Source organism: Petromyzon marinus, chromosome 13 (genome assembly GCF_048934315.1).
Source record: "Petromyzon marinus isolate PM22_M1 ecotype Great Lakes invasive population chromosome 13, UKy_Petmar_22M1.pri1.0, whole genome shotgun sequence".
NCBI classification, from domain to species: domain Eukaryota; kingdom Metazoa; phylum Chordata; class Hyperoartia; order Petromyzontiformes; family Petromyzontidae; genus Petromyzon; species Petromyzon marinus.
In genome coordinates this window covers 6140220-6155000 of record NC_133679.1, presented here as the reverse complement: position 1 = coordinate 6155000, position 14781 = coordinate 6140220, and the positions used below count along the sequence as shown (strand labels likewise).

At 42.3% G+C, this 14781-nt stretch overlaps 2 long non-coding RNA genes across 2 annotated transcripts in view; one reads left to right on the top strand and one right to left on the bottom strand.

The window, feature by feature from the left end:
- Window positions 1–14781, top strand: part of LOC142924421 (uncharacterized) — a 258403-nt gene that overhangs the window by 219985 nt on the left and 23637 nt on the right. Inside the window, exons 2-4 of the long non-coding RNA XR_012941632.1 lie at window positions 6677–6719; window positions 9569–9663; window positions 10972–11038. This is a non-coding gene — a long non-coding RNA (uncharacterized LOC142924421). The remainder of the gene's footprint in view (window positions 1–6676; window positions 6720–9568; window positions 9664–10971; window positions 11039–14781) is intronic.
- Window positions 1–14781, bottom strand: part of LOC116941900 (uncharacterized) — a 55651-nt gene that overhangs the window by 21372 nt on the left and 19498 nt on the right. The gene's annotated exons all lie outside the window — the stretch shown is intronic.

Genomic DNA, 14781 nt, shown 5'->3' with positions numbered 1-14781 from the left:
AGTCACGGCGTGGATTCGCTTGTGACGGGGTTCAGGCTTCGGAATGCGTGTGTGTGCATAATCCCACATTTCATTTTTTGGACAAGCACAAACAAATTCTCGAGAGCAAACTCAGCTCGATGCGGCAACTGATAATCCCACCAGCCCCCCTCCCTCCCTCCCCATGGCGGACAGCAATGGGGGGGGGGGGGGAATGAGAGTGGCAGCTCCATGCGCCCCGAAGCTGTTCGTATTGACACGGCAGCACGGGGCGAGGGATCAGGTGAGTTCACACTTATTCAACCTTTTTGCTGCCGGTCCCTTGACACTGTTAAATGACAGCATGCGCTGAGAAACAGTCCGCAGCATCTTTGATCCAGTGCTGCGGCGCTGGAGTGACACCGGATCGATTGAAGCGCCCAAAGAAAGAAGAAGGGTGGTCCACCAACAGTAGAGGGAAAAAAGTATTTGATCCCCTGCTGATTTTGTACGTTTGCCCACTGACAAAGAAATGATCAGTCTATAATTTTAATGTCGGGTAAACCACAGTCCGCGGTAGCACGTGAGGTGCATAACGCAGGCCGAGCAAAGACCGTGGAGCGTGGGTAGCATCTAGAAACATCCAGCAGCATCCCAATGTCTTGTGCGATGCTACGCCGAGACAGCCGTATGACCGCTTACCCCCTACTCGCGCGACACAGTTCCGTTCACTCGATCGCGTTATATCCAATTCGCATCGGCGTCAGAAAAAAAAATGAGTTCCCTAAAACATCCATCGGGTCCTATCCAATTCGCGCGATCAAAAAAAAAACACGCGGCGTTGCAGGAGAACAGACCGTACAGCATTTTACTTTTTAATCTCCAGGACAGCTGATGAAACTCAAGTGAGCAGACGAGCGGGTGTGCCCCCGAAAAAGGGAATGAGGCACGCAGGCGTCACCGAGTCTGAAATAGCAAAGGCCTCATCCACTGATGTTGCTCGTCGGATAAGATTTGAGACGGAGGATAAACCGTGATGTCCCACTGTGCCATTGACCCCCAGCCAGCTTTTACCGCCAGTTAGCAATAGCTACAATTATGAAGAGCTTAAAGGCCTATTTATACACGCGAGTCTTCCCCCTCACCCCCCCCCCCCGTTCGTTTTTCGAATAAGTAGTAGAAATATGTGTTGCATATGAACGCACACACACACGCACAGATCATTTTCATACACACACGCATGCAGAATGATCACATTTACAGAGCACGATTCAGATGCATTAATGAAATCGTGTGAATAAAAAAAAATATTCTGGTTATTAGACAAAATAAAGATAAAATGAGTGGCGTGGAAATTTCACCCACACTTAATGCGGAGAGTAAAATGAAAAGGAAGTCAATTACAATAAAATTGTTGTACAGGTGTCTAAGGGATCTACACTGCCCCAACCATTGGTATCAGAAGCCCTCAAATTATTCCATATCGCATTCACTGTTTGTGAAGTTGACAACGATTTTGACCAAAGGTCAAGTCAAGGTAAAGAGATCATCAAGGACAATTCCACGGACGTCACCACACCTCGCTATCACTTCCTTCCTTCTGCTAGATCGCGTCGCTTTTGCTAAGTTGACAAGTACATTCCGAAATCCATCCTTACAATATCGCACTGTTTGCCTTGAGGCATTCCACTGGGTCGCGTACCTCTGAGTGCCAAATCTAAAGCATTTCTGCATAACCTGTGCCGTTCCTTCCTAAACATATGTCGCGCCCATTAGAGTACGTTCATCTTGATCCAGTCTAAAACACTCTTGCCAGATTCTATTCCCAAACTTCAAATAGCTTACCATATCCCCACCACGCAATGCCTTGCATCCTCTGCATGCACCTCCAATCAAGGCACAGAAGATTTTGTTCTCGTCGATCTGTTAAAATTGAGCTGTTTTACCCCATAGGGTAACACAAACGGTCATCGTTTTTTTTACGCTATCGCTGATCTCTCTACTCCCCCAACATAATTTATGTAGCCAGCAACAACAACAAAAAAACACTTTCCCTGCTAATGCAAAACATCAGGTCATCACCCTGTCGCGGTCCCCTGTATTATGAGGTTCACAAGTCAGAGCAAAGATATGACATGTAATGTCAGCGGTAACGTATATATATAAGCAACATAGATTCAGCAATAAGTGTGAACCTTTGTCAAATTGTAATACCGCTTCCTAACAACAATAAAAAGCCTCTCCAAACTCTTTAAGAGCCAGGCATGCATATATTTAATAAGGTTGGCTTACAGTGTATTAAGCCTATACTTTTTACATTCAATAATCTTAAAGTGTAATACAAATTGGAATAAACTGCTGTGTTTTTGAATGAATGTTCTCATTTATGGGCACATTTGAACAAATCCTTTACTATAATTCACATTTTCTAAAATATAATTAAAATACAACATTACAATAATGTGCGATGACATTTACAATATTCGTTGGGTCTTTTGGTAAAGTCACGTCGATAGGTTCAACAAAAAACTACTTTTGTTATTTTATACTTGTTATTTCCTTTCAACCTATCTACGTGACTTTACCGAAAGACCCAAAGAATATGAATTCCTACAGTCACGAAAGCTTTAAAGTCACGACATTTACAACATCATAACTGAATGTCGGCAACACATGCTTGCTTCTTGAGTATGCAAAATACAACCAAGACAAAGATCCCCCCTATAGCCTTAACTAACTTTTGAAGCAAGTGCTGTTAGCGAGCACCTTTGAAGATGGGCACGGCACACGAGGGATTGGGTGGCCAACACTGCACTCGGCCGCCTTTGTCTCCCAAGTGGCGATATTTATACACTGCGCCGGGTACTCATTTGAGGGTGAGTCGACTAAGGGGAGATCCAGCACTGGTTCGGACAATCCTCACTTGTGTTGGCTGTGTTCAGGAGTCGAACTCGGGTCGTCAAGTTCTTAGCGCAGCCTGATAACCGCTATACCACTGCGCCCCGCTGAAAAATAAATTCCACACGTGCACATATCTTTAATAAGCTAACCTACCATTATTGTCCATCCAACACTCCAAATTTAATACATTTCCAACATTAACGGAGGCCATAAAAAAAAACACATCCACGTTAACTTTTAAACCGTTGGAGGCAAAACTGTAGGATTGAGGGCACGTAGACATCTGATGCCAAGAGGATTAAGAGCTCAGCAAAAGGTAGTGAAGGATATGCGAGCAGGGTGGATATTTTGACCGTGAGGCCATGCCACGCAGGAGATGGAGATCTCAAAAAATACTCCGCGTTCGCCCTGCCAACATGGGGAAGGGAGATGATGACGATGATCACGATGTGTTTCTAAAATCTTCGTGGAAAAAATAATTTGCTGATAAAGTGAAATACAGTGTGTGGCGTACGTTTTACATAAGCAGATGATTAAACGTGCAGGAAAAATATTATGACTTCAATGTTACACAACACACTGCGCCAGAAATGTGGTGTTTAATTAGTGGGGGGGGGGGGGGTTGCTGCTATGCAGAAACGAGAGCGTGATTGCAATAAAATACACACGCATGTAATCGCGCTTCAAATTTCTCCTTAGTTAAATCCTTATAGCTGCATCAACTCTGATCTCTTCACTGCTGGATGAAGGCCTCATCATGTCAACTACACCCTTCGCGGTCTTGAAATCCCACAACCCATCTCGCTCCGACGCGTGAACTGATCTCATCGCTCCATCTCTGTAAAGGTTAACCACGGTTCACTCAGGCATGCTCCTCTCCTTGACTGCTATTTCGTTACCAGTCTTGTCCATCGACCATCGTCCCTTCGAGTGATGTGTCCTGCCCCAAGCCCGCTTACTTTCATTTTTAGTAAATATGATGTATCGAAGTAACTCTTGTTCTCTGATTAATGTAATCATCTGTCTGTCTTGTATGCACCTCTTTATGCTCCTTTGTTCACTTTTCATTTGCTATTTTAAACCAATTCTACCACTTCTGATCAATAACGAGCAACTCTTCAGACGGAAAATGTAATGCAATCTGGAAACAAATAACGATAATAATACCGTACATACCAAAGGCTGCGCCAAAATGTCTTTCATGATACGTTGCCATTACCAGACCACGTTTTTAAACAACAAAAAATGCAATAGTCATAATTGCAGCCATTTCCTTTCAGACAGCAGCAGGACAATGCCAATTTCATCCGTGTAAAGAATTTTGAGAACAATATCACAATCACGGCCTGCTGCCTTATGCCTCAAGAGCTCCAGGAGGAAAAGCCCCTTGTGATTACCGTGGAGACGATTTGAGTTGGCTCCCAATCAATTTCAAGATCGCACTCACCGTCTTCAAGATGCTCCGTGGACTCACCGCTACCCACCACACTCCCCTCTCATCTCACGACTCCTCTCCACGCACCCTTCGTTGCAGCAACCAAGCCTTTGTCCAAGCCCCCCAGTCAACCTGTGCTCAGTGAGTGGTCCATCATTCTACTCAGCTGCACCCATTAATGTGCTTGCAACTCCCTTCACCCAACCATCCGTGCTGTAGACTCCCTACCCCATAGTCAATAATCTTCTTATGACTATGACAGAATGTTACTCTCTTCTAAATAAATACAGTGAGGGAAAAAAGTATTTGATCCGCTGCTGATTTTGTACGTTTGCCCACTGACAAAGAAATAATCAGTCTATTAATTTAATGGTAGGTTTATTTGAACAGTGAGAGACAGAATAACAACAACAAATCCAGAAAAACGAATGTCAAAAAATGTTATAAATTGATTTGCATTTTAATGAGGGAAATAAGTATTTGACCCCCTCTCAATCAGAAAGATTTCTGGCTCCCAGGTGTCTTTTATACAGGTAACGAGCTGAGATTAGGAGCACACCCTTAAAGGGAGTGCTCCTAATCTCAGCTTGTTACCTGTATAAAAGACACCTGTCCACAGAAGCAATCAATCAATCAGATTCCAAACTCTCCACCATGGCCAAGACCAAAGAGCTCTCCAAGGATGTCAGGGACAAGATTGTAGACCTACACAAGGCTGGAATGGGCTACAAGACCATTGCCAAGCAGCTTGGTGAGAAGGTGACAACCTCGTGAGAATTTTATTGTGTTATTTATTTTATCAATTTATTATTTTATTCTCATTCTACGTGACTTTACCGAAAGAACCAAAGAAGGTGACAACAGTTGATGCGATTATTCGCACATGAACAAAACACAAAAGAACTGTCAATCTCCCTCGGCCTGGGGCTCCATGCAAAATCTCACCTCGTGGAGTTGCAATGATCATGAGAACGGTGAGGAATCAGCCCAAAACTACACGGGAGGATCTTGTCTATGATCTCAAGGCAGCTGGGACCATAGTCACCAAGAAAACAATTGGTAACACACTATGCCGTGAAGGACTGAAATCCTGCAGTGCCCCCAAGGTCCCCCTGCTCAAGAAAGCACATATACATGCCCGTCTGAAGTTTGCCAATGAACATCTGAATGATTCAGAGGACAACTCGGTGAAAGTGTTGTGGTCTGATGAGACCAAATGAAGCTCTTTGCTTTGGGGGTGTTTTTCTGCTAAGGGGACAGGACAACTTCACTGCATCAAAGGGACGATGGACAGGGCCATGTACCGTCAAATATTGGGTGAGAACCTCCTTCCCTCAGCCAGGGCATTGAAAATGGGTCGTGGATGGGTATTCCAGCATGACAATGACCCAAAACACACGGCCAAGGCAACAAAGGACTGGCTCAAGAAGAAGCACATTAAGGTCCTGGAGTGGCCTAGCCAGTCTCCAGACCTTAATCCCATAGAAAATCTGTGGAAGGAGCTGAAGGTTCGAGTTACCAAACGTCAGCCTCGAAACCTTAATGACTTGGAGAAGATCTGCAAAGAGGAGTGGGACAGAATCCCTCCTGAGATGTGTGCAAACCTGGTGGCCAATTACAAGAAACGTCTGACCTCTGTGATTGCCAACAAGGGTTTTTGCCACCAAGTACTAAGTCATGTTTTGCAGAGGGGTCAAATACTTATTTCCCTCATTAAAATGCAAATCAATTTAAAACATTTTTGACATGCGTTTTTCTGGATTTTTGTTGTTGTTATTCTGTCTCTCACTGTTCAAATAAACCTACCATTAAAATTAAAGACTGATCATTTCTTTGTCAGTGGGCAAACTTTCAAAATCAGCAGGGGATCAAATACTTTTTTTCCCTCACTGTATGCCCACCGTTTTGTCGACAGCGATGGGACATACAGTAACATTGTTGTCCCTTGTTGTCATTCCTCCGCACCTCCGATTAGCACGGTTGGCTACGTACGGTGTGGAAGAAATTCAGCATACATACATACAACATTTGGATGCTAAATCATTCCAAATTGTGTTGATCATGTATGTGCAGATATAAAAGAAAGCCACAAATACAAGTTTTGAGAACATTTAATATAATTTTAACATCTCTTTAAACTGGCTCTTTTTTGTTCTTTAAGCAATTATAATAGTGGCAAAAACCACTCCGATATATGCAGCAGTTTTCTTAAAACTTTGGCCAATATCTATTTTAATCCATGAATCAAGGAAGGTGCCCTGAACTGAAAACAGATAGTCGACAAACCCGAATTGCCAGAGGGAAAGACAAAAATGAACCCAAACTGGTCGTAGGGCAACGTCATACGGTTTGTTTAACCCTTAATTCTTTGGTTTTCTTCAGGCAATGGGCCGACAGCAGAGCAAGCAGTTCTTATTCAGGGCAGGTAAGACTTTGATGGAGTTCACACACCATACGCCACTTCAAACAATAATCTTACAACAAGCACATTTACCACAATACATTCATTGTATCGTGTTGTGTGCACTACAATAAGCGCGCGAGCGCTCTCTCGTCCTGAATATAAACACCGCAATCTGAAAATTGTTCTATTCACTCAAATTGTTCATACAGGGGAGTATCTTTAAGTCAAATAGTTCAGTCACTTTTTTCATCCACTACAAAGAATATTCATTTGAGAGCAACATTGCTTTAATTGCAAATCTATGGGGCCGAAGAGTGTACGATAAATTATGCTCCTGCTTTTATCCCTATTTATGAGTTATGTGCTGTTGGTACAGATACGTTTAGCATACTTGAAATGCAGCATGCGTGCATAAGAAAGATTGACAGTTCTGGTTTTAGCGAAAGCCCTCACAAAGCACGGCCACACAAGCTGCGGTGATTTTTTTTTGTACATGCTCAAGGAAGCGTAAGCAAGAGGCGTAGCATTGCTTAAAGCTACATATCTGCAGCAACACAAATATAGCAGAGTTAAAGGTTGTGTAATCATAACACTAATGTACAGGGCAACGAAGTCACGAGGAAGGATCTTCGATGGTCACATCTCACGAGCGACTAGCCCATTGTGCAATATACAGCCACCTTCGAATGATACTCAATACAAAATAAAATCAGAATGCTGCCATTGTTAATTAAAGGCGGACACGTCTGTCAACACGTTTTCTGGTTTAACACGTTAGGCTTTCGCGACCAATATTATCCATAATAGAGGGGGTGGGGTTGTCTTTTTGGGTTAGATCCGAGTTCGTGGCTATGACCAAAGCACACATCCACTCACGCGGCTGGGGAAGTTTCAGAGCAAGGCGGGCTTGTGCGGCAGTACGGCTGACGAGATGCCTCCCGCCTCTTCTCTCAGGGTCTTCGATGGGTTGCTTTAATATTTTATTTGCTGGAGGGGGTGGGGGTAGGTTTGTCTTTGTTTTTTTTGGGAAATGCTCTTATACCGCTTATCCGCAAACTACAGTGAGGGAAAAAATGTATTTGATCCCCTGCTGATTTTGTACGTTTGCCCACTGACAAAAAAATGATCAGTCTATAATTTTAATGGTAGGTTTATTTGAACAGTGAGAGACAGAATAACAACAAAAAATCCAGAAAAACCCATGTCAAAAATGTTATAAATTGATTTGCATTTTAATGAGAGAAATAAGTATTTGACTCCCTCTCAATCAGAAAGATTTCTGGCTCCCAGGTGTCTTTTATACAGGTAACGAGCTGAGATTAGGAGCAAACTCTTCAAGGGAGTGTTCCTAATCTCAGCTTGTTACCTGTATTAAAGGCACCTGTCTACAGAAGCAATCAATAAATCAGATTCCAAACTCTCCACCATGGCCAAGACCAAAGAGCTCTCCAAGGATGTCAGGGACAAGATTGTAGACCTACACAAGGCTGGAATTGGCTACAAGACCATTGCCAAGCAGCTTGGTGAGAAGGTGACAACAGTTGCTGCGATTATTCGCAAATGGAAGAAACACAAAAGAACTGTCAATCTCCCTCGGCCTGGGGTTCCATGCAAAATCTCACCTCGTGGAGTTGCAATGATCATGAGAACGGTGAGGAATCAGCCCAGAACTACACGGGAGGATCTTGTCAATGATCTCAAGGCAGCTGGAACCATAGTCACCACGAAAACAATTGGTAACACACTACGCCGCGAAGGACGAAATCCTGCAGCGCCTGCAAGGTCCCTATGCTCAAGAAAGCACATAAACATGCACGTCTGAAGTTTGCCAATGAACATCTGAATGATTCAGAGGACGACTGGGTGAAAGTGTTGTGGACAGATGAGACCAAAATGGAGCTCTTTGGCATCAACTCAACTCGTCGTGTTTGGAGGAGGAGGAATGCTGCCTATGACCCCAAGAACACCATCCCCACCGTCAAACATGGAGGTGGAAACATTATGCTTTGGGGGTGTTTTTCTGCTAAGGGGACAGGACAACTTCACCGCATCAAAGGGACGATGGACGGGGCCATGTATCGTCAAATCTTGGGTGAGAACCTCCTTCTCTCAGCCAGGGCATTGAAAATGGGTCGTGGATGGGTATTCCAGCATGACAATGACCCAAAACACACGGCCAAGGCAACAAAGGAGTGGCTCAAGAAGAAGCACATTAAGGTCCTGGAGTGGCTTAGCCAGTCTCCAGACCTTAATCCCATAGAAAATCTGTGGAGGGAGCTGAAGGTTCGAGTTGCCAAACGTCAGCCTCGAAACCTTAATGACTTGGAGAAGATCTGCAAAGAGGAGTGGGACAGAATCCCTCCTGAGATGTGTGCAAACCTGGTGGCCAACTAAAAGAAACGTCTGACCTCTGTGATTGCCAACAAGGGTTTTGCCACCAAGTACTAAGTCATGTTTTGCAGAGGGGTCAAATACTTATTTCCCTCATTAAAATGCAAATCAATTTATAACATTTTTGACATGCGTTTTTCTGGATTTTGTTGTTGTTATTCTGTCTCATTGTTCAAATAAACCTACCATTAAAATTATAGACTGATCATTTCTTTGTCAGTGGGCAAACGTACAAAATCAGCAGGGGATCAAATACTTTTTTCCCTCCGCTGTATTTTTAAAAAAATTGCGGATAAGCGTTATGAGAGGGCCTTCAGCGCTTGCCGAATTAACCGATAAAAAGGTCGCTTTGGGTTTGCGATCGCTCTCCCACGTCACGCTCCCCTTCAGTTTCGTGATCCCGACGGGGAGAAATTACCAAAAACAATCAAACCCAACTCACCCCTTCTCCTCGCCTGCACCCCCGTCCCCCCAAAAAGGAACGACCTCGTTGCAACAAGGGCGAGGGGCGCCATAACGTGGCACGAAGCGTTCCTGTCAGGTGTACCAAGCACACGGTTTGCTCAAAAAAAGGGTAAGTATCCTATATTCTTGTTTTTTTCGGTAAAGTCCTCTTTTCCGAACATAGATGGAAATCGTCCTTCTGAACAAACTGTCAAATCGCTCTCCGTGGTGCTAACGTTAAAAATAACCGACACTTTTTTCAAATTTTCTTGTTGTGGTTTTCACACCTGATGATGATTGCTCGTGTTGCAGTCGAAACGTCGTGAGAATTTTATTGTTTTATTTTTTTATTATTTCATTGTTTCCCTTCTACGTGACTTTACCGAAAGAACCAAGAATATGAATCCCTGCAGTCACTAAAGCTTTAAATCGGTAAGTATCCTCTTAGGACAGAGACACAAAACTCAGCAGGATCTAAATATTAGAGTAGCACTGGCCGACCTGAACTCTGCTTAACCCCCCCCCCCCCCCCCCCCACATACTTTCTGCTTGAATTGCCCTTTAAAAGAGCAACTTGTTCTCGTGGAATACCTACGAACATTAAGAGACTTTGAGATGTTTTATTAAAGCCAACATCTATTGCACGAATGAAGTATTGCTTTTGTCGTCTTCATTTTATACACTGGGTGTTTTTTTTATTTAAATACCTCATTCCCGTAATCTTTACGGTCACTGCGAAGTACAGTAGTTTTAGAATGTTTTAAATTCTTCTACGGCGTTCCAATTACGATTTTTCGTAGCTTTTTAACTATTTATCAATGTCAAACGTTGAACTACGCGGGATATTGAATGCGTTTGGATGTTGTTGTTGTTGTTGCCAGTACATGTTCAAAATTGAGAATTGTCTTCTTTGCAAAGAAAATAATGCATTTCATGTTTTGGAGAATCGCAGCTGTACACATTTTTTTAATTACTAATTCAAATCAAGTACAAGCTCTTGAATTGTGTCAAACCCCCTCCCCCCCTGCCAGCCCCCCTCAAAACAGATCCCAAATGCCAATGCAGATAGCTGGTCAATATTCCATTAAGTTAGGTGTCTGTGTGCTTGTGTAAATCACATGCCAGTGTGACCAGCACATGTGTATCTGCACAAATTGTGCTGCATCCAATATACGTGTATAGTACGTGACTACATGTTATGTACTGTAAATATGTATCTATCCATGCAACACGGTTTGTGCGTACTGTATACGTAGCATGCACACCATACTTACACTATAAATATTTATATACAGCACTGTATACTGCTGCATATGTCTCACACAAGTGCCAAGGGTAATGTGGGCATGCTACGTAAAATAAACATTTCCTCCTCGCAAAATCCCTGCGAAAGCCAGTCCAGAGGTTAAATAAATACCTTCCCTGTCAAACTGTGCAGGAGGTGGTATGCTGAAAATGCGTCGCAAGACGCTGTCCTCTCAAGATATGGGGCTGTACTTCACCAGGTATTTCATTGATCCACCTGTTCATACGACCCATCATCCCAAACCCACCACGTACGAATCTTTCCCAGTCGACAAAAAAAACAAACGTTAACTTATAACTGTTTGACTTTGATTTGGTTACACACACACGCCTGCCTGGGAACAGCCCCCACTTATTCACCGAGGCAATTCCTATGAGCAAGGCCTGTGATCACAGTGACATCTGACACCCGTTTTATTTTGGGTTTAATTTTACGGAGCTAAATTACATTTTGAATATGAAATTTTTTTGTTAGTTATTTCGCTTCTTGTAATGTATGAGATCTGCATAATCATTGGGTATTACTTGCTAATGTAATGCCAGAAAACATCACCATTTACAGCAGTGTTAATTGTGCAAACAAATCAAACGTAATTCAGTTCATTTTAACGAAATGGTTAATTATATACAGAGCGCTGAAAATATAGTGTCAGACCATTATCAGAACGCAGCTTTTATTATTTAGAAATGGAGCTAGGATGGCATTCTACTGTTCATGTATTTTCTGACCTTGCCTTCCCAAGGTTTATGATAATTTATTTAAAGCTACAGTATACAAATCCTTTAAAAATAGCAGAATATAAACCGCTTTATGAAAAGGGTATCCTGTGATTAACATGCAGAATGTAGAAGTGATGAAATTCCATAGATCTAAACAAGTTTTAAAAAATGTGATTTCAAAATGAAAGTCTTATGTCCAGGCCAGAAGTTGACATATGTCTGAGCAAGCCAGTAATAGCTTGGCTGAAACTCCTGATTGGGTGAACCTATTCCTAAACTACGGTCCTAAATGAAATTCCTCTAGACCAGTAACCTAAATCATTGTTAGGCTTTTCTCCGTCCACTACCCAACCACCTGAAGTTACCTGGAAATTCCTTAATTTTTCAAAACTATCCTCATCTAACATATATAAAAATAGGAATTAGAAGATAAATTTCGATTTAAAGCTTTCGTGACTGCAGGGATTCATCTTCTTGGTTCTTTCGGTAAAGTCACGTAGAAGGGAAATAATAAAATAATAAAAATAAAACATAATAAAATAAAATTATCACGACGTTTCGGCCACAACACAAGTAGCCATCCTCAGGTGAACAAACGGAACTGTCGGAAAGACAGTGCTCCAAATTGGAAGACAGCGCTCCACATTGGAGCTCCGCATTGGAGCGCTGTCTTACCGACAGTTCTGTTTCTTCACCTGAGGACGACTACTTGTGTTGTGGCCGAAACGTCGTGAGAATTGTATTTTATGATGTTTATTTTATTTTATTATTTCCCTTCTACGTGACTTTACCGAAAGAACCAAGAAGATGAATTGGAAGATAGTTTAGGAATTCGTAAAATCCCATGAGATTGAGCCTGGTGAAATGTATTTATTCATTGACCTAAGTCAAAAGCCATAGGTCATACACTGCTCATCATCAACAGTATAGGCGCATGGCTCCTTCCGGTGAGAATTGACCCTTACTTGACGCTGCAGATGGACAAATTAAGTTGCTTCTTAAGTTCATAAATAGGTTATGGTCATTGTTACTAACAGATGGCTTTCATTGCCTGGATGTATTTGCTATGAACGTCTCTGGTGTGGACCAATCAGTTTCAAAGACAATGCATATATTATCAGAGTATATTTTTGTTTGCATTTTGACCACAAGTATTGTTGGTTAATGCAGACATGATTCCTTGTAAAAGGTTTCAGTTTGGTGTTTTAACAACTTAACACCTGTTTTGTTGCCAGATAAAAGGGGAAAAAACCTATTCTCATATGAACGTAAGATTAATGAGTTGTGCGGAATGAATGCGTGTATAGGTGTGTTCTATTTGATTAAGGAGGTATGTTTATTTGCTCTGCATGTTCAGAGTTCACTTTTACCAAAAAAATAAATGTCTCCTCTTCAGCCTTTCTGCAGTTTAACATCGCTTCTTTGTCAGCCGCATCTTATTCTTATTTTTTATAAGATAACAATCTACTTACATTCCCCATGACATTAACTAATATGCAATGTCCGCTCATCCATGAGTTTAATAGATTTAAACCAAATTAATGGACAAATTCTTTTTTACAAAAAAACAACGCTCTAACATCGTTTTGCAGAAGGTAAAGTATATGTTTTAAAACAGAAATAAAAACATATTTTTTGCAGCAGTGTGCATGATAGATTATTTAACAATCGGAGCACGTTACTTGCTGTGTAATATGGATCGGACACAAAGGACACTGACAAAAATGGAACAACTTTTTAAAAGTGCACAAAGAAGAGGTGCATGTTTGGGATTTATACCGACTGACGGAAAAGGAACACATGGATCAGAGACAAACATCATAGAGACATATTAGAGACATTATATTGACTGTTAAGAAAAGTGGGTTTGGGCAGGACACATCACGAGAAGGAATGTTGACCGACAGTCCAGGCTAAGGTGACAGCCAAGGGATGGGAACACGCCCAGGATTAAGACCACCAACGAGATGTCGGGATGAGGATCGGCGTACGCACAGGGTGGCCCAACATTGGCACGAGCATTTTTTGATTGTTCATTATTTAAGTAATATTTTACGTATTGTCATTATTAATATTTCTATTCATTTTTCTTCCTCCTCTAGGGGTCACCTAGACCAAGAACCATGAATGATTAAGAATAGCTTTTACCCTTTCTGGCTATAAAACAGGAGGCGTTAATATGTTCAAACACCAAACAGAAACCTTTTGCAAGGAAATAAGTCACTCTGCATTAACTACACACAGTACTTGTGGTGAACATGCAAACAAACATACTCTGATAACATATATATATAGGACCTGGTCCCACCAGTGTCAGACCAAAGGACGCCAAAAGGCGAACAATACAAAGACAATGCCACTATCAGAGCATTTATAGCTCGGGGTGAGCAGCTACTAAATGGAGCCTTTTTGATACTGGAAAAAAAGGTCCCATTTTGTAATCATGAATGAATTGAGACGAAACTTAATTGATGAATGTCCAAACATCACACCCGTAATATTGTTTTCTAAATTCGAACATTTGTTAAAGTAAATAAAATAACCCTCTCTATGTGATTAGTTTAAATACATATAATAACCTCATGTGTGCCCCGACTTTTGGGCCACCCCTGTACATGAGCCCCACCTGGATAGTGGCATCGCTAGACCGTGAGCACTGGTGGCAACTTGGGCAGGCAGCAGCGGATTGATCACGGCAGATGATGATTTAGACTGCGACAGTATACTGTGCAGTGTGCGCATTGGGCAATGGTCCAATACTGAAAGCCAAAGTTGAAGAGCGCGGGGTGGCTGCCTGTGTGTGTGCGGGGTCGTGCCCTGAGAATGCCATTTAGGTGGCAGTCATGGCTGGCAGGCTTAATTGAAGGGGGCACAATCACTTTCTGTGACAGTAACCATTGAATATCAAATCTTCAGTGGTGGGGGTAAAATTTTCCGGGGAAGTGCCAGCTGCTTCTTTGGCCCTAATGTATGTGTGCATGTTGAACTTCTTTCGCACCGCACGTAGCCAACCGTGCTAATCAGTTGGCTACGTGTACAGTATTCTCTCACCATTCACGATCTTGCTGTCTGCGATTTTGGCTATCCACGAATCGCATCTGGAATTCTACACGACTGCATGGAGTGATAGAGAGAAAGGGGTGTGATAAAGTGACGACAGAGAAAGTGATGAGATAAAGTGATGAGACAAAGTGATGAGACAAAGTGATGAGACAAAGAGATG